Here is a 21,470-nt window from a genome sequence, read left to right on the forward strand (position 1 = left end):
CGTTATAGGACATAATTGTCTCTGCGGCAAAAGTGAAAGTAGCCTATTACCAGCGGTTGAAATGTTTCGTGTCTCTTTGCACAGCAAAGCACCCATTTCAATAAAAGGATATATTAATATATTATATTATAGCCTACTTTTACATTTTCGCCGCTGTTCTAAAAGTTTTTTTTTGCCATTACCTTAAGCAAGCTGCAGCTGCTCGAATCCCAGTGCAAGGAGACTAACATTTGTCTCGTTTTGGTCAATGAAAATGAGGAGACATTTTAGCATAGTTTTTATTTTGTAAACCACTTTTAGTCTCGTTTTTATTCGTCAACAATAGTGCATTATACATTTAGTTATAGTCATCGTCACATGACCAGCATTTACGTCTCGTCTCGTCTCGTTTTCGTCACGTGATAAAGGTTCGTTGACGACGATATTTAGTCATAATTTTCGTTGACGAAAGCAACACTAGTCAGAACGCTCAAGTTCAAGATGCTAACTATCAAGTAGATCGTGTTGCAAATTCAACATCATGATTGGATCTTCACAGTCGATCTTAAAGACGCATATTTATACATAGAAATATTGCCACAACACAGGAAGTTTCCGAGGTTTGCTTTTGGGGGCGAAGCCTACCAATATCGGGTTCTTCCATTCGACCTAGCCATGTTACATAGACGATTGACTAATACTGGCACAGTCTCAGGAGCTTGTGCTTTAGACATCAATATCGATCCCCGCTTCTCTCTATGGGGTTGAGTTGCAACGCTAAGAAGAGCGTTCACTCTCCAACGTGCTTGGGGTTTAAATGGGACTCTGTCACCATCGGGGGCACAACTGTCCCCCGCTTGTCAAGACCATTTTTAAACACCCTAAAGCAACATCTGGCTAGGTCAGGATAGGTCTCATGGCAGCTGCGTCCACAGGGATCCCTCTGGGCCTTTTGCACATGAGACCACTTCAGTTGTGGCTCAAATTCCCCAAGGGCAAATAGAGGCAAGAGCACGCGTTGGGTGCTTTGTGTCCTTTCTAAAAATCCATGTTTATGATAAGTCACGCGCTGAACGCTTCGTGTACTTTCTAAAATCCATGTTTATGGTAAGGGTTACGCGCTGTAGCTTCGTTCCCTTTCTACGTGGTTCAGCCCCCGGTTCCTCACCTTGGGTCCCACTCTTGGTGCGTCTTCTCGTCGCATAATGCTAACGACAGACGCCTGCCTGAACTCGAACTGCCCGAACTGTCGCATAATGCTAACGACAGAACTATCTGTGAACTTAAAGCCTATATCTAGTTCATTCATGGCAAAATGTTTCTCCTGGTTTCAACGTTTGATCCGTTAATAACAGAAAAATGTGAATGCTTCTCACTAGATCTCGCAGTGATGTTATTACTTCAGTGGCGAATAAAAAAAATTCTCTGGATCTCATAGCGCTGTGTATAACAGTGTCGCTTCATCACGATTCGGCTCGCGCTGCACTGACACTGATGGTCCGAACTGATAAAGTGTCCGTGAAGCACAAAATTATAGCGCAGTTTCGTTCCGCTTTTATTATGTTTCACCAGAGGTTTGCCATTGATGTTGTGCAACGTTATGGTGGTCGCGCCAGCGCGGATTTTGGTCGGCAGGAAAAAATGGTCCAACGAATCGTTCGGTTTGTATGCGTACCGAACCAAAAGCCTCGTACCGAACGGTTCAATACGAATACGTGTAACTTACACCCATATTTGCAAACAGTAACGTTACTTCTATTAGTAGACTAACAACAATGTGACTAACGTTACCCATTTACTAGAAGTTAAAAGAAGCCCTGTTCGGAGGCTATTACGGTGGATCTCTTGGGAAAATGTATTCCATCTTTTGGACTCATCATTATGCAACGCAATTTTCTAATGATGCAATCACGAAACTCGCCACTTGAGGACGCCACAGACATTTAAGAAAAACTTTTTAACTTCAGACTTCAGTTTTCCGCAAACAACGCATATGTTGCCTTTTCTATCAGCTATTTCATTAATCGTTCATCGGCTTTACTCTTAACGTTTTTGGATCGTTGCTTCAACCTAAGAAACGTCATAACACACAGGTAAGAACTCCGTAGTTGTATTGCAAATTAGTAGCAGCAATTACTCTCGTGCAATTGAGGAACGATCGTGATTTTGTAAAAAAAAAAAAACATAAAATACAGTCAAACAAACCCCATACAGTATTAAAATCGCTACATATCATAGTTTAGAAGGTTATAGTGTGTGTTATTTGTTTTCTCTTTAACTTCCTTCAGCTCTTTTCATGTTTGGTCAGATTGTACAAATTATGAAATATTCGATATATTATTTCATAGATGTGATTTCCTAGCCTGGGAAAACCCAGACCATTTCCGGCAAATTTAGATTTGCTCTGCAAGTGGGTCTGGCAAAGAGCCCATTGAAACCCATTTCCAATCCGTCGAAATCGCGGCACCAATCAGAAACATTGGGGCGGGCTTTACACGATGACGACAGAGCAGAGACGGTGACGCAGATTTTGTACATTACAGAGATGGATGCCCCCGTGGAACATCACAACATCACTCGTTCGAATCAGATATCGCGCCTGTTTCAAGCGATTTAAAATTGTCATTTTCGTTAACACAAACAGAGAATTGCTGAGAGTCTCGAGATGTTTCTCCGTCGCTCTGCATACGTCATGTCATTCATTCATCGCTCTGATTGGTTTTAGATCTATCCGACGTCCGTTGGTGACGCCCCTGTGGAAATGAATTATCTGTGGAGCTTTGCCAGACCCTAACTCAGTTACGACTGAGAGTGGTCTGGGTTTTCCCAGGCTAGTGATTTCCTGCATTCTGGTGCATTTTAGGCCATGTCCCTTGCCTATACCAATAAAAGAACTCAAACCAGTCAATACCAATGGTCTAAAAAGACAATATTAATTGAACTGCCATGTAGAAATCAAGTCTCACAGGTAATGATAATGAACAAGTTGCATGTTTATTATGCTCAGTGTCCAGATAGAAAAAGTGCAAACGCATAACGATAAATTATAATAGGGAATACAACAATCTAGTTCTTTAATTAATCCCCAGCTGTAGACTACATATCTTTAAAGTTCACTGTAGACAAATTGGATAATGGATAACAGTCTGTGTTGATACTAGAGAAAGAGAGAAGGCTCTCAAGGAAAGGGTGGGACAATATTCTTGAAGAACACCAAGTATGAGACATTTTAACTAGTATGAAACAGTAATCCAGTTCATAACTTAGAAAAAAAAACAAAGCAAACATACAGTTACATTACTATTGAGATCAATATTTGAATGTCAAATGTGTGTGAAACGTGGTGTGTGTGACTGAGTGAGAGAGAGAGACTGAGTGAGTAAGAGAATGACAGCGAGTGTGTGTGTGTTTCAAAGTAAGTGAGTTGGAGAGATAGATGGAGGGTGTGTGTGTGTGTGTGTGTGTGTGTGTGTGTGTGTGAGAGAGAGAGAGAGAGAGTAAAGAGTAGAGAGAGACTAAGATATGGTGTCTGTGACAGTTAGATTTGTGTATGAGAGAGGTAGATGGAGTGAATGCGGGGGGCGGGGGGGGGGGGGGGGTACACATTTACACAGCCGAGTATTTAGAGAAACGAATATTTCCCCCCCTCCGTTTTCAATAATAACATCGTGCACACAACCCGCATAAATACGCCGTCGAGTGCCGTCATAGCTATGCCAAACCTATGGGCAGAGATGTATAGTAACGAAGTAGAACTACTTCACTACTGTACTTAAGTACTAAAAGGCTGTATCTGTACTCTACTAAAGTATTATTATTTTTCTCATACTTCCACTTTTACTTCAGTACATATTTTCGATGAGTTTAATACTTTTAATACTTTGATACATTTTTGATGTGCTGCATCGTTACTCGTTACAATTATAAAAATGTTACGAATCATTTCAAACCCACATTATCACTGCCAGAGCGGTAGATGGCTCTGTCACCACCAGGTTTCACGAAGCTGGCTCATCAGTGCGCGAATCAAGCGATCAAGAAGACCGCGCGTGCTCCCGTTCTGCCTTTCGCTCTGCTGCCTGCCTCCATTGAGAACACTTGAGCTTTGTTATTTTGTTTCGAGATGGAAGAACCAGAACCACCACCTTTAACTTCGAGTGATCGTGGGGGTGAGGGTGAGGAAGGAGACCACTCCTGGCCCAACTCAGAGTCCACGTTTTAATTTGTCGGAGAGAAAGACAATTCATATAGAATGAAGTGTGTACCTGTTAGCCTTCACGAGGACGCCGACGCACTGAATCGTTCTTTGTTTAAACAGTTTAAAGTTACTATTAGATGTAATGTTATTACCTTGACAAACTGTACATCATTAAAAAGATATAAGACTCAAGTTTCAGTATTTGCCCACTATTTTATTCTGAGAAACTTATAGTGACAGTTATGTCTTAATTTGTGTCAGGAGTTATGTAATAAAAAAAAATGAGTCGATACCTTTAATATGAATTATGAGCGCCAGATGCTTCCATTCAGAAAAAAACTCCTTTTATTGATTACTTCTGTAGTGGTTTGCGCTTGGCAAAGATGTTCAGATATCTCTATGCCTCTACACCAAACGTTCATTAAAAGACTCCGGCACACCCGCCTTTTTCAAACTGGCGCAGCGCTGACTCGCGATAGGTAGAAACTGCATGATTTGATTTGTTAAACATGAGGATTATCTGACTGGCATCGCCGCTCACTCTAACGTTAACCTACAGATGGTACTCAACCAGAATGAGACTTTTACCGCCGCGAAAATTGCGGGGGTGTATTTGCTGCTTTTGACCGCTAAGAGGCGCTACAATCGCAGACTTTGAAAAGTGTCAGTTTATTCTCTCTATTGCGTAATCTGCCGCCGCACCGCGGCTCATTGAGAGTGATTGAAATGTGGTAAAACAGATCAATTCAAGTGAAACATGTAGTTAAACGAATTCATATAATCACAAGACTGAAATTAAATGTAGGCCTAATACATTTAATAAATAATGAAAACATTTCAACACAAAACATTGCAATAGAAAAATATTAGGCTTCATCAATGAGGCTTTGCAAGATCGCGATATGAAATGGTGTCTGTAAACCGCAAAAGACTGTTTAAATTTGAATCGCGTTTCTGTGTTTTAATGAATGAACGGCACATATGCATGCGTTTGTTGTTGTTGTTGTTTACTACAGCTCGCGTGTCTGTGTGTGAATGAATTTAGCTTTTAGCAAACTATCTATATTGCCTACTGAGATGAGTAAAAATCGACTGAATACGTTGAAGTAAAATGTCTTTGTATAAGCAACATATTAAACTGCAAATTCACATTTATGCCCTAATATATATTATAAAAGACGGTATGTTACAGACGAAATACAAGATTTCGTTTTGGATAGATTATAAAGTTTTTACTGCCACATCAAAACCTAATTTACAAGGTGCAAACAAAATCTTAAAAGGTCAATATAAGCCTTCTCTTTAAATTATTTTTGTGTTTTATTAGTGACCAATTTGGGGAGAGGATACCCTACATCCAAAACTTATCTGAAAATACGATTAACTGCACAATTACTAGAAATGTTTACCTGGGATATTATACAATTTGCAAGCATACAGTTTGTGGAAAAAATACACTTTTTTTCAAGATGTTTCCAACTCTGAACCAATTCTGTAGTAACATGTATGTATGTATGTATGTATGTATATATGTGTAAGGCTGGAGAAACTGGTTAGAGAGATAGACTGGTCTGGACAAAGGACCTTGCTGGAAATTACCATCTGACCTCCCCCATACAGTTTCACTCCCTCTCACACCAAAGACTCACACAAGAATATATATGTGGTTTAATGTGAATGATTATTAGGTTTAGTATCATTTAAAATGTCTCAGAGTGAGTGGTACAAATGTCTCATTTCCAACTAGATTAAACAAAAAGAAATCAGGTTTTGAGAAGTTTAGAGAAACTGACACACAAAGGAAGGTTGTCTCTGGCAAATGGTCTCCTACCCCCAAAAGGTGTCAACTCTGAATGTAAATTCCCATTGTTAACATATGAAAGAGGTTTTGGCTATTTAATGGAATGCAGCAGGAGAATCTGGGCTTTTTCTGTATCTAGACTGGCCCGTGATGGCTGGAAGTGACCGAAACTTCCAGCCTCATGTTTTTGCATCAGGTTGGGTTCGCATCTCTTCTTTTATTCATGTTTTGTATTGATTATCTTTGAATTGATTATACAATTGACCTGATACCTGATTTAATAAATTGTTACATTTGATTATTCAAACTGATTTTGACCTTGTTCATTTAATAGTCTAAAAGTAATAATCAAACATTCGCTCACTTTTAGTGATGCATAGATATTATCAAAACCTTTCATTTATGGAGTCAGATGAAATAACGAGTAAATACATATGAGAAATGTATTGCATTTAACCCAAATTACTTTGAGATGCTGGAAAGACGGAACGCGCAAGAAACCTTCCCGTGTTATTGGAAACCCTCATTGGACCAATATAGCGCGGCTCTTACAGTGGTGACCCCGAGACGTGATCTCAGATGGATTTCGCGAGCAAAGTCTTTTCCAGAAAAGTTTTGGGAATCTAAAATCAACACAGAGGTTTGAACATCTTCTCTTTCTTCCGCCGCTGTGGTAAGTCAACTTTTTCTGCCCTTTTTAGAAGTGTTTGAGAAAATGTTTGCATTGTTACAGGTCGGAAGGTTCTTTGTCTAGAAACACGTGTGAGGACGTGATTAGATTAGCAGCGCAGATGAAGAATGAAAACACTTGAATAGATTTTAAAGATCTCCTTGTTTGCCTAAGCAACAAGAAACAAAACCTAAAATTGGAATAACATCTTCCAAATAATGAATAACTCGACGAAGAACCGAAAAAATAAAGCCTAAACGTTTTAAAACCAGCCGCATGTTTTTTGCCATTGTTGCATTGGCTTGTAAACAAACCAGCAACACAGAGAATGAGCAAACAACAGAAATAAAAATCTAAGTTTATAAACGATCGAAAAACGCGTTTTATAAATAAAAAGGCAGGTCGATTAATTGTTTATGAAAAGCAAAGAAGTTTGGAAAAAATAGGATGACATGATTTACAGGCTAAAAATCAGTTTTAGGCTAAGCTAAATATGTCCATGCTGCTTCCAAACGCTTAACCCTTTGTGTTGCCGGCCCACCGGTTTAGGCCCAAAGTCACATTGAAAGCATTAATATCCTATACTAAACCTAAACTAATCTTGATAAACTACATTTGAAAGCTTGAACTTTAACACATATGAGATTAAAAAGCATGCAATAATTCTGTTAATTTTCAAATTGGAAATTGTATGAACGCATTATGCTCATAGAACACAATTTAGTCGTTTGTACAACAATGTGCATAGGCTAAATTTAAGTTTATTCTTTAAACACGGGATTGCTTTACTGTAAGTGTACTTGAAACACTTAGGTAAAGGCTGTAGATATCCTCTAGGCCATGTGTCCTGTGTTGAACTGAATTAAACACGTGTGTCTATGCCATGCTATGATGTGATTCGCAATGAATTTGAAAATCAGAAACAACGAACGCGCATCTTATTAATCCTGAAACAACAAAACTCTCATATTCAAAGTTCCAGAGAACGTTGCGCATTAGGGTTCAGTAACTCTGAATCTTGAACAAAATTTATGCATTGTTACGTTTGAATTCATTCTAAATGACTCTGAGGTTGTTTTTTCCTAAATATATTATTGGATTCGTATATTTCCACAATTCTGCGACCAGATCAGCAACAGGCTGAGACCTGGCATCATTGCAAGTATACTTGAATGCAGGAGCGGGTTAATTTTCCGTTTAGAAATAGCAAAAGCTATTTGATCAATCTAAATGTGGGTACGCTCATACCTCTGTTCTTAGTTTAATGTTACTTTAGATAATTGTCTACTAAAGTAAATGATTGGATTAAGTTCCTGAGGGGGCATTCAAGAAGGTTATGAAAAAGTATCTTTTATTGTGTACGTGTGAATTACGGCAAATCCTAGATATATAACCAATTACCTCTGATTGATGACCAGAACTGGCGAGTTTGTGTCGAGAGACCTGCGAAAGACCAGGACCTCTAAGTGATATAGTCTCCTAAATCTAAGCGGATAAAAAATTATTAAAGAGTCAAAAGAGAATAATTAAACATTAAAATAATAATTTTACCTACACGTAGTCTTTAAAGAGACTAAAAATGAAAGAATAGGCATTTGAAATCTAAAAAGAGAAACAGCGAACGCGCTTCTCATTAATTCTATAACGAAAAACCCTTTCCATCATTGTGAAATTAAGCAAATATAAATTGGAACATGGATAATAAACATGTCCTGTTTAAACTATGGGCCGAAAAGGTCGAGCCTACACTGTGCAAACTTAGTAGAAAAGGTCTTACCATAGACACTATTGACAATGAAATTTTCACTTGGTGGAAAACAGTGGGTAGTAAGCAGAAGAAATCAAAACATGGTGAGATAATTGAGGCGTTAAACTTCATAAGTTATAAACAGCTACATAAGTCAACCAAATTTCTATCTTCGCTTATGGAGGTTAAATGTGAAGAAGTGCATTCTAAAAATGCGGAGGCACAAATGTCAGAGGCAAAGATTCAAGATAGATTACTATCTGAACAGTTAGCCCTGACTAAAAAGTGTAAAAATCACAAAGACACCATTGCAGATCTTAAGGCTAAGCTAAATGCTAAAAAGTCCAAGTCTCCCATAACGCTCAACAGCGATGGGACAAAAAATGTGCACTTCTTAGATGAGGCAGCCTGCTCTAACAATCGTGTATCTTTTCAGACAGATGAAGCACGTGATCAAATTTTGAAAAGAGTGCCCGTCTCAGCCCTTAAGGTGATACGGCACCCAAACGGCACAGAGTCAAGCATCCGACGTCCTTTAACGGTAACTGAATGTAACTTGTTTAAAGCACAGATCGGACCATTCCCTTTGAAAGGGCCATTCGAACCGTGGTGGCGACGCATTGTAAGTCTAAAACATGCATTTCAACTCGAACCAAAAGATATTTGGCAAATTGTTATCAGCTCAATTCCAGATGTTTTGATCTACAAGATACCACAGGTTTTGATGACAGGCACCATTGTGCAGTCAACGTGTCAAAATGAGCCTGAGAGTGAAATCTTTAATAGACTCAAACAATGCCTTCGTGATCTGCGTGGTTGTAGTCCTGTTGGATGGGAACTGATTTTCAATCGGAAACAGAATCCTGAAGAATCGTTTGAGACATATGCAGAAAATATGTTTGAACTTTTTGAGGAGTATGCTGGAATTGAAAATGTTAACCACAACAATGTAACTCTCCTTGATTTACTGCTTACAAATGCAGGTCCGCGTGTACAGCAATCGCTCACGTATGGTGCTTCTCCAGCTCAAAATACATTTGAAGATATAGTTGGCTGGGCAACACGAATTGAGTCACGAAAACAAATGCATTGTGAGGTAGCGGTGTTAGAATGTCATGAAAATCATCCGTCTGCAGGAGAATCCAGGAAGCCACACTGTGGAAAACTGAGCAGATTCTGTAATTCCTGTCACAAAACAGGCCATACAGAGGAAAAGTGTTGGTCCCTGGACAGAGGCAGACCTCCACCCTATTTCAAAAAACGCAGACAACCACACTCTGACAGAAAACAGCACTCTGCAGATAACCAAAGCTCAAAAGCATCTAAAACGCTCACTGAGCTGACAACGTTGATTACTCAAGGTCTTCAGCTATTAGCGTCATTTGCTAGTCGGGTAGCAGCTCAATAGCAAATGGCTTAATAGTTTCACATCTGAATTCTTTTAAATATAGCGATTGTATTATAACTCGAAATATAATATCATCCTTAAAATTGAATTTCATTTGTGGGCTCCCCAGTGCCAAACCGGAGGGGGGTATATCTTTATTTTTGCCTTTACCACTGCAAACACGACTAGAAGTGTGGCACAGGTAACAGCCAAATAAAATTTAATCTGATCAGAGAACTAAATTTACGAGGAGGGTGTGAAATGCTAAACAGCAGATGGGTACCACAGTTTCTTGCAGGTCAAAAAATATCTGCACTAACCGAATGTGTGAATGACACCATAAAACAGGCAACACCGAACCAGGTGAACAAATTTCTGCCCACAGATCTGATTGTAATGAGAGCAACTTACAATGACAATATGAGTGATAAAAACTCAGATGAATCCAGAAGATTTCCCCAGCAGAACTGGGATCTCTAATGCTCATGACACAAGCAGACTGTGAAGACTGAACCAAGAGCAGCTTTAGGTGTCACACACTGCGCTGAAACAGCAACAATTTAGACCTGGTCAATGAAACTCGGTTTCATGTGAAAACAGGAATTAAAAATTTGAAACCGTTGAAAATATCTGAATTAACTGTGGTTTTCTCTGCATTTGTTTCTGTCTCAGGTTTTAACACTGAAATTCCCCGGAGGACGGACCGGACTCCGCCTGCACCAAAAGCAGGACAGCGGGATTGTAGAATATAACCTGAAATTCTGGAGATGGGTGAAAAGACAACTCAAGAGGCCACTCACACATCACAGTAACACACTACTGCATAACTGTGGCCTCCCAGTTAGAACTGGATCCAAATTTACAACACAATTATCATATTTGATTCCACCCATCTCTTAGGCATGAACACTGAACACACACCTCCATTACCGCTGAACACTACACATAAGAAGATAAAGATGGCATAGAGCCCAAAAGTGACACTTCACTAATGATCTATTGTCCATCATCACACTAAAAGATTCAGACAGCTTCACACACATAGGATGGCAAAGCTGATCCCATGATGACACTACACACTACTAACTCATGGGAAAACACTATAACGTACACATGAAAGGCTACAGTCACAAATTGATAATGCAAATTCAAAAGCAGAGGCAGACCTGCTATTAAAATTCAAAAATGTTTAACTGATTGTTATTGGTATGGTTGGAAAATCATAGGGCCCATGATTTCTCAACAATGCCTCTAATAACAGACACATTATAAAAACAAACTAGATCTGAAGTGTGAACGCTTCAATCAATTACAAAAAATTACAATTCAACCCTGTCCTGTGACTTAGCCAGCCACACACACACACACACCAAAAAAAAAAACCCCACACACACACACACACACACACACACACAAACACCCACCCACACAAACACCAAACTGTCATATGACTAAACACACACACACAAACACCCACACAAACACCAAACTGTCATATGACTAAACACACACACACACACACTGATACAAGGAATGAACAATCTCCATTCTTGTATTATGCATTGTAAGATTACTGATTACTGAACAAACAATGATTATTATATATGTATTGATTCATGATTTTGATTAGATATTATTACTGTGAATACAAGGTTTGTTGATGCGTACCATCGATTTGATTATTTAGATTACACCGACCTCTTGCTGCATTTCCGTTGAGTAAGTCAGACCAAGAATATTTAAATTCCACTACCATTTAATATCATCACGGGGGTAGTGAAGAATTGGATGTTTAAAATGGGACCACCCTACCTGACCTTGAGGAACACTTGAGACCAGATGTACCACTCACATTTGCTGACATGAACATGGTATTTTACATTGAACATGACATGATTTTGCTTTATTGCATTATGCGTTCCTATGCATTTCCCTACGACTGTAAGTTCATATGTGCTCAATTGTGAAGCGGACATTTAAGATGCTTTTCAGGTGTCTCACACAAAGCAGTGTGGATCGAAGGAGAACCCCTTCATCCACTGAGGTCTGCCCAGACCACCGTACCGCTGGAGGTGACAGGGTTGGTCAAGAAGGGTCAGATCATCATCGTGGAGAAGGTGCCAGGGAAGCAGAAGTTTCTCCATGGAGGAATGACACTGAACTGAACAAGTCACAAATATCCAGATTGACTCTATGAACTTTGCTTACATCACAGGATTACAAGAAGAAAAAACTGAACGCATTCATCCACCTGCTGAACTCAAGTTACATACACCTGGTGAGACCAGGTGTTCTGCAGGTGAACACAGCCCGCTGAGCTTCTACAGATGCTAACATTGCAAAGACACTTTTTGAGTTACATCTCAAGGATTACAACAAACGCCTTACTGTGACCCCGTAAGTGTTCATCCGAATGTGACCCACGGGGCCAAGGAGGGACTGTAAGGCTGGAGAAACTGGTTAGAGAGATAGACTGGTCTGGACAAAGGACCTTGCTGGAAATTACCATCTGACCTCCCCCATACAGTTTCACTCCCTCTCACACCAAAGACTCACACAAGAATATATATGTGGTTTAATGTGAATGATTATTAGGTTTAGTATCATTTAAAATGTCTCAGAGTGAGTGGTACAAATGTCTCATTTCCAACTAGATTAAACAAAAAGAAATCAGGTTTTGAGAAGTTTAGAGAAACTGACACACAAAGGAAGGTTGTCTCTGGCAAATGGTCTCCTACCCCCAAAAGGTGTCAACTCTGAATGTAAATTCCCATTGTTAACATATGAAAGGGGTTTTGGCTATTTAATGGAATGCAGCAGGAGAATCTGGGCTTTTTCTGTATCTAGACTGGCCCGTGATGGCTGGGAGTGACCGAAACTTCCAGCCTCATGTTTTTGCATCAGGTTGGGTTCGCATCTCTTCTTTTATTCATGTTTTATATTGATTATCTTTGAATTGATTATACAATTGACCTGATACCTGATTTAATAAATTGTTACATTTGATTATTCAAACTGATTTTGACCTTGTTCATTTAATAGTCTAAAAGTAATAATCAAACATTCGCTCACTTTTAGTGATGCATAGATATTATCAAAACCTTTCATTTATGGAGTCAGATGAAATAACGAGTAAATACATATGAGAAATGTATTGCATTTAACCCAAATTACTTTGAGATGCTGGAAAGACGGAACGCGCAAGAAACCTTCCCGTGTTATTGGAAACCCTCATTGGACCAATATAGCGCGGCTCTTACATATGTGTGTGTGTGTGTGTGTGTGTTGTCTTTGCATTCTTTCTTGTAGCCACAGTGACACCTAAGGCTCATTAGTATGCAGCATTAGCAGCTCTTTGTCTTCTTCAGGTGTGAATGAGGACTTTATTCATGACCTTGTTGGATCATTCACGTCCACCTGCATATTGCCTTTTCAAACAAAAATGTCTTACAAAATTTAAATCAATCTATTGTTTAATGTGAACGATTAGCCCAGATGATTTTCAGATCATTTTGAAGTAAACACTCTAGCCGACAACATCCATTAGTCAAAAGTATTGTGGGAATATGTGAAGTTGGTCATTTGTGGTCTTATATCAGAAAATTTTAGTTTGAGGTTTTTGAATAACCACGCATAAATAATATTTTCTCAAAAATGCAAACATGTACATACATGTTGCTCACATATTATGATAGCCATGTTCGTGCTAAATACAAAAAACTAAATACTGAAAAAAATATGGGCATGTCAAAACATCTCAAGGACCCCAAAAACACGGTAGACCCCAGAGGGTTAAACAAATTTTGGAAAAAAGTTTTTTTTACGAAAATCCTACCTACCCTGCCTTGTACTTTTAAATTGTCTAATTCAAAACAAAAACAAATATGCTCTGTTAATGTAATCTGTATGAAGAGAGAGAGATGTCAGTCTTTCTCATATCAGCTCATTATCTGCTAATGTGACCATGCCCACAGAGAGCGCGCGCTATTCAAACGCAAATGATCTGAGGCGAGCCATGCAAACGTGTCATCGCCCACATCAGCTGGATAAAAGACATCAAGTTTAATAAGAATCATGTACTTTACGTCGTCTTGCTACGCTGTGAGGAATAATACTATCGTAATAATAATCCTGGTAAATTTACCTCAGAAGTGCTGGTTTCACTTGGGGAAGCACCGGATCCAGCTGAGAAGTAAGATAGTAAGTTCTTTATTCTTAAGTGCTTTGTTGTAATCGCGATATGGAATAGTATCTGTAAATCGCAAAAAGACTGTTTAAATATTAATCGCGTTTCTGTGTGTGAATGAATGAACGGCACACACGCACGCTGTTGTTTACTACAGCTGTACAGCGCACATTTGTGCCATTCACTCACACTTTTAGATTAGTAAACATGTTATTTTTTACATGAACACATCTGCTAGTTTAGCTTTTACCAAACTATATTGCTATACTGAGATGAGTAAAAATAGACTGAAAAATGTTGAAATAAAATGTCTTTGTATAAGCAACAAACTGCAAATTAACATTAATATGCTAATATATCATAAAAACAATATGTTACAGACAAAATATTAATATTTAGACAAGATTTTGTTGATTAGTTTTGGATAGATTATAAAGTTTTTACTGTAAAAAAAAGACTAGGCCTGTCACAGATCAGAATGACACAAACAGGTCAAGTAAACAAGGAAGTTTATTCAAAACACTCAGGAACAGATATGGCAGGTGAGAAGCTGATTTGTAGACAGATATGAATGATGATGATGTTGATATTGACTGAGTCTCTTATCTGATGCAGGTTTTGAAGAGATCGAGCTGGGCAGAACTAGTCACTAGGGATGGCTGACGCGAAACTGACGTTCCGAAGCTTTTAGAGTTCCCGAAGCGCAGATGTTTCGAAACACTGATCCGAAGCGTGATTCAAAAAACCTACGTCTCGTCACGAAGGTTGTCGATGGTGAAACGACGACGAGACCAGACAGTGAACTGAGGGGTTTAGAAGGTGCTGGTGATGAGAGAGCAGATTGCAGGCAGGTGACGATGACAGCTGACTGTAAAGGAGGTGCAGGTGTGGGCCAAGGAGGATGATGGGAAATGTAGTGAAGAGCTGGATGGTTAATCCAATTAACTGATCCAAATATTCATAATTAATAATGAACAACTAATCTTTTCTGTTTCCTGTACAAAACCTAGGATGTTGCACATGCGCGGTCAACACAAAATGAACGAATCACTCTCTGAGACAACTCGTTGTTCCATATTAAAGTCGAGTCATATTAAATATTTGTTTTAAAATGAAACCCATCAGCATTGATTGGTAATTGTAGTTTGAAGATTTTCAGCCTTACTTTCTTTTTATGCCAGATAAATTTTGAGAAATGTTTTTCCAGATCATTAATCAAATTCCTGCTGGTGTAGGTAAAGCGGAGTCATTTGTAACAGGTACAGGGGAAGGATAGGATATATGTGCCACCTGGCTATTGCTCTGTTGCAGGTCAGCAGACCTGATTTTGCGGCACACGAGGGAGAGAACTTACTATTATTATACTAGGTGAATAAATATTGATTTTATATTAGATGTCTTTTTGCAGTGATGTTAACATGCTTTAAATTGCTAATAGGCTTTATAAAAATGTTAATGACGGCGCTGTGAACGTCACTATTAATATAAAACTCATTTTAACAGCACAAGTCTATTCAATCTAAATAATTAAATGAAAATAACAATCCAGTTGCTAAAAAGCACATTTCCAAAAGTGGCAAAGCGGTGTTCGCTCAGGCAGTTCTAATTTACCTACTTTTGACTACGCCACCTGGGGAATTTCACCCCAGGAATCTAACGGTACCTCTAATGTAGAAGGCACGCACAGGTCCTAATCACTTTGAGTCAGAGACACAGATGAATTGCAAAAAAGAGATGTACATTTATTTCATTAATCGTTAAAAGACATTTAACATTAAAAGGTGTTGACCAGCAATCACTTCAATTTACTAAATCCTAATGTTGGCTGTGGAGGGACCTGGGCACACCCAGGGGGCAGTCTCAGGATATCACCTTTTTGGTAATTACTCTACTCAGTGCACGCACACCAGCACAGCACACTCAACGACTCATGTCAGAGAAGACCACGACACACAGTGAGGACACCACCACCCAATTCGGTCACTCGTCTGCCCCCTGTGCACCCAGGACCTGCCAACAAACAACAGAAAGGATACATTAACCAGTAATATGTGAACAAAATAATATGTAAACAAAATGATATATATAAACAAAATGATATTGGTTTACAATTTCAGGAGGGGACCAACTCCTTGGTCCCGATCTGGTCGTCACAAATCACAAACCGAAAAAAATAAGAAAACTCTATAAACAAAGATCACAATTTCAGCAGCATAAGTCAACCAAAAATAATATATAAATTCACCAACACAGCAATTGAGTCGGAAACAAATACAAATTCAGAAAAACACTCGCTCCTTAACATAAATCAAAGTAATAAACAAAAAAAAAAAAATAATAAACTCAAAACATACCACGGTTACAAGTCACCGTCAGTGGAAATAGTTAGTTTGAAACGATTCACCTGATGCGGTTCGCCGAAACAGTTCACTTGCAATGATTCACTCAGAATGGGTTACTTGAAGTGATTCTCACAAACAGTTCGCTCGGATGATTCACTGGAACCGATTCACTTAGAACCATTCACCTGGCGTGAAACCGCACCAAACAGAAGAGAAACAAAACAGAACAAAAGCAGAACAGCACAAAAGCAGAACAGCAGCTGGTAAGGCACAGCGCAAACAGGCTCCACAATGAAGCACCAGGCAGATAACTCTCGTTCAGAATGGCGATATTGTCCCTGTCGCATGCCTAAAAACAAAGCAGAGGGTGTTACACTGAGCGTTCTTCCCCCTTAACTTCATGCTCTAACAGTGACTCTATACTCACAACGGAGCACGCTGTCCCGGGATCAATATGCGAGGAATACGGCCGAATGCCTCCGACAACACTCACCAGCGCAGACAAATCTACACTACAATGGGCATACGGGTTAATCAGACTAATCGCTGGGTCAAGCAACTCATAGGAACGTGGTTTACAAAGCGCTGTCGCACGCAAATGCCTCTTACCTGTCTCAAATGTCCACATACAACTCTCCCAACAGCACCCAGACCGGCCTACAGCACTGCCAGAGGCCAGCAGCTTCGGTGAGCTTTTACGAGCGGCAACACAGTTTGCCGTGCACTCGATCAACCAGCAGCAGGGCACATGGATGACGTCATGGCCCCGGACGATGACGCATGCCACATAGCAGGTAGGCTGTGCTCTTATTTACACTGGATGCCGGGCCATTGGCCAAACATTAAACAATTACGAGTGGGAGGGGCGATAGACCGTCCTGCTAAACAAATAAGCACATACATTCCATTAGTGAAGAATAGAAAGATTGAATGCGTTCTTACCGGATTCAGTGCATCTTGAATTTATATTTTTTGTCTGATCTGGCAGCTTCGAGCAGGGCATTCTCATTCATTCATTCATTCATGTCTGTAGAACTCCGGATAGATCCATTTTTCTGTTGCGTTTTTTTTGTATGTGTGTGCGTTTCCCCCCCCCCCCCCCCCCCCTTCTTCTCAGTGTTTGTTTTCCCGCTCTGGCTAGAACCAATAATAATGGCTGCGCTGCGCATGTTCAGTGTTTTCTTAACAATTTTTTTATTGTAGAATAGTCATTTAAAGGACGATTAAATAAAATGCAGACAAAATTTAAATGCGGGACACTGCTTATGACTTGCGGGACGCGGGACCCTAGGGAAGGATGTTCATTTTAATTGACCCTTTTTGACCCATCCACCAACCTGTCCAGATCTTCCTTGATTTCTCTTAACCACAGAGGTGATGTTAAGATGTAATAGCCTATTTAAGATTGCAGGGACATGAATTCCCAAATAACAGTACCATTCAGCTGATCACCTAAATCGGAAACTGGGCCAGGTATAATATTTCCAAATGCACCAATGGGAAATGCACCAAGAAATTACATGAAGTTTTAGAACAGGAATTCATATGTTAAGAAGATGGTGTTCTATATAATAAATAAAAAAAATACAGTGATGCTGTATCACACTGATGATGAGCACATCCAGTTTTATTCAAGTTATCATACAATATTTATCAATGGTAACATGCTTCAATGAATGCTGGATATTGTGATCTGTATCTGCCATCATTAAGGGTGTATTCACACCTGTCTTATTTGGTTCGATTGAATCTAACTCAAGTTCGTTTCCCCCCTTGGTGTGGATCTTTTGGGCAGGTGTGAATACAGCAATCACACTCTGGTGCGGACCAAACAACTGTACCGAGACCCAGCTGAAGAGGTGGTCTCGGTCCGTTTCCAAACAAGCTCTGGTACGGTTCGTTTAAGGTGTGAACATGACCCAACCCAATTGCAGAAAGCACTGTGCCTTTTTTGACAGTCAGATTTTTGTAATTGATGTAATTGTTTGTCAGATGTAATTTGGGATGATGAAATGCCTTCAGATAGCGCTTGAACACTGAATTGATTCCTCTTTTGAGTTTCCTTGCCCTTGAACAGACACATGCACACAAAATTATGTTTAAAAACTTCCCTAAACACCCGTCTCGGCAAGTATTCTCCAGGTTATGTCATAAGTGAACAGTTGAGAAAGAAACCATGATGTTTGTCAGTTTTTTTCGGTCCGTGCATTCGGTCTTAAAGTGACAGCAGACACCTAATATTACTACTCTTGTCTGTTTCCATTAATGTCAATAAAACAACAAAATACAGCTTTAACAAAAATTAAACTATGTTTAATTTCTACAGTGAACACAGTGTTATTTTAGACTACATTTAGGCTTAATTATTAATTTCTTTACCTGAATACTACTGTTAGAAATAACTTTATTATTTAGTATTCATATCTGCTTTTAATTTGTGTATTTGTTCTTATTTTATTACTTACTGTTCACTTGTTTTTAAAAATGTTTGAACTTTATTGGTGAAGAGCATGCTCTCTCATCATGGACCGTATTGCAGCACATCTTCATCTTCACAAATTCCTAGTTACAACACATTATAGATGACACTGTATCATATGATGTTCATAAGTTTCATGATATTACATTAGCTGATAACACAGAATCAGTAAAAGAATAAAAATTGCACTACTTGCGCTTCCTGCTTTTCCCTGCTTGAGAATTTCTGTCCAATAAATGGATGACCTTTGTTTACAAATGTTGGTTCACTTGTAAAAAAGGCAGTGTGAAAGCGAACAAAAAAAAATTGTATTTGGTCCGGACCAAAGCAAGTGAACTAGCGGACTTTCCTGGTGTGAATACACCCTAAGATCACCAAACAAGACATCTTTCTGGTTTCTTTATTTGTACACTTGGAAGCAGGCCTATATATCTAGACACCCTGTAACAGAGAATGTAAGAGTGTAAGATAGCATCTTCATTTGTGTGAGTTTGCCTTTTATGGCCATATACTTTGTCTCAGAAGCGGTTACTTTTACTAGGATTTGCATAGCCAATTCTCTGAACATTCAGTTATCACTTCTCAAACACTCTCACCTCCGTTTTCCCCTTACCATCAGGCTCTAGTCAGGTGGCATTTGCAAGATACAAAAATACAAGGGGTCATATCTATGTGTGGCGAGTGGGACTTTTTGGCATGGAGCGCCTTTTTGACCGCTCAACGCCCAGACTCAAGGAAGACACTGGTCGAGAATAGAATTTGACTAGTTCGATAGTTAAACCACCAAAATACAGAAAGCACACAGGTTTGACTTATGCACGAAGCCAGAGACGCAGTTCCGTTAAAAGACCATTTTATTTATACAGTTACAAAAAAACAATCAATAAACCAAGAATAAATACAAAACAACTTCAATCTAAGGCAAATCTAGGCAGCAAAGGTAACTTAATAGCTGCCTAGAGCCTAACAAAAATAACCAAAAATTAACACAGAACAAAGTTTCAACAAAAATGAAAGTCTTTTATCAGAACTTAAACAAAATAAATATAAATTAACCAAAAATCACTTAATCATAATTTAACATAAAAAACCCATAAACATAGACCCCAATCTCCACACACATATTAATAAGCACAGGCGATCCAAAGAAAGGCAAAGCTATCATCCGAGTCACAATCACTCAAATACAGCCCTGCCAGACACCCAGTTGGGCAACGGATCCTGGCACTGCAAAGCGCGTAGAGGCGTTCAAAGCCTGGAGTGAGCTAATGTAGCTACAACCCGTAGAACAGTCTATGGTTGAAACAGAAATCGGTTAAGACAAAACAGCAGCGTGGCGGGGAAGGGAGGGGCTAGTGCAGATACCAGCGCAAGTGAAGCAGTTTATAACCCTGACGTACACTAACAAACCAAATTCAGTAACGGTTTACGATTTGACAAAATATACACGCGATGCCAACTGGTATACATACAGGGTCCGAAATTAACACCTGTCAAGCGCCAAATGCGGGTAGATTTTGAATGTTCAAAATAGTAATGTAATAAAATGTTTTTAATAAAATGTTTGTCCCGCCATAGTCTTATCTGATCGGTGAGTAGCCGAATGTAGGCGAACTGCTGCGCGTGTGACAGGGCGCATGTGGATTTTTTCATCTACCAGTCCCCGTGGCAGGTGAGCCAAAAAGTTAATTTCGGACCCTGTATACATACATACCCGTCAGGGGGCTTCACACCAATACACCAATAGTGCCGATTGTCTCAGCTACACAGAGCCTACAATAAACCGGCTGATTACTTAAACACTCAGTCAGGAAGGATCGGGTTTGTGACAGGAGGACACTGCAAAAGACACTGCACGCTGTAATGCCCATCCTAACACAAACAAGGCCTATAGGTAACAAACAAATTAGCCACACTGTATTACCTGTCGGATTACCGTAACTGCACCGCAGATGTGAAAGGATTCAGAGCGGAAATGTGCCTCCGGCAACAAAGAGTAAGGAGTGTCACGAGGGCACACCCCCTGCCTATATAGCATGCAGTTACGTCCTGATTGGTCCAGAGAGAGTGAATGTAATTAAAACCATTGTGACCAATCAACCTGCTACATATGGATGTGGCGATCCGATACTCTGTATCATTCTGCCTGAATCATAATCATACACTGTTCGTTCTTTGGCCAGAGGAGAACTGGCTCCCGACTGAGCCTGGGTTCTCCCAAGTTTTTTTCTCCATTCTGTCACCTGATGGAGTTTTGGTTCCTTGCCACTGTCAGATCTGGCTTGATTAGTTGGGGACATTTCATATTCAACAATATTATTAATCATGGGCTGCGTCCGAAACCGCGTACTTCCCTACTATATAGTAGGGGAAAAGCAGTAGACGAGCGAATAGTATGTCCGAATCCTTAGTATCCATAAAAGAGTAGGCGAGAATTACCTGGGTGACGTACTAATTCTCGCGAGATTCGGACGTGCGTATACTAATAGTGCGTCCCAATATGCCTACTTTCCTACTATATAGTAGGAGAAAACAGTACGTGAAGGAAGCAGTATGTCCGAAACCTCAGTACTCATAAAAGAGGAGGCGAGAAGTTCCCGGATGGCTTACTGCTTCTGCCCAGATTCTGAAGAGCGTGGATGGATACTCTTCTATCCCAGGAGGCCACGCGAGAGGATACG

At 39.6% G+C, this 21,470-nt stretch overlaps 1 protein-coding gene and 1 long non-coding RNA gene across 2 annotated transcripts in view; both read right to left on the minus strand.

The window, feature by feature from the left end:
- Nucleotides 1-21,470, minus strand: part of LOC307004698 (guanylate-binding protein 4-like) — a 238,983-nt gene that overhangs the window by 68,561 nt on the left and 148,952 nt on the right. The gene's annotated exons all lie outside the window — the stretch shown is intronic.
- On the minus strand, nucleotides 15,687-17,064 carry LOC307004245. Its single transcript, XR_013798953.1, has 3 exons — nucleotides 16,920-17,064; nucleotides 16,738-16,822; nucleotides 15,687-16,659 (listed from the first exon to the last, which is right to left on the minus strand). It is a non-coding gene; the product is annotated as an uncharacterized lncRNA (long non-coding RNA).

Source organism: Phoxinus phoxinus (genome assembly GCF_949152265.1).
Source record: "Phoxinus phoxinus genome assembly, chromosome: 9".
NCBI classification, from domain to species: Eukaryota; Metazoa; Chordata; class Actinopteri; order Cypriniformes; family Leuciscidae; genus Phoxinus; species Phoxinus phoxinus.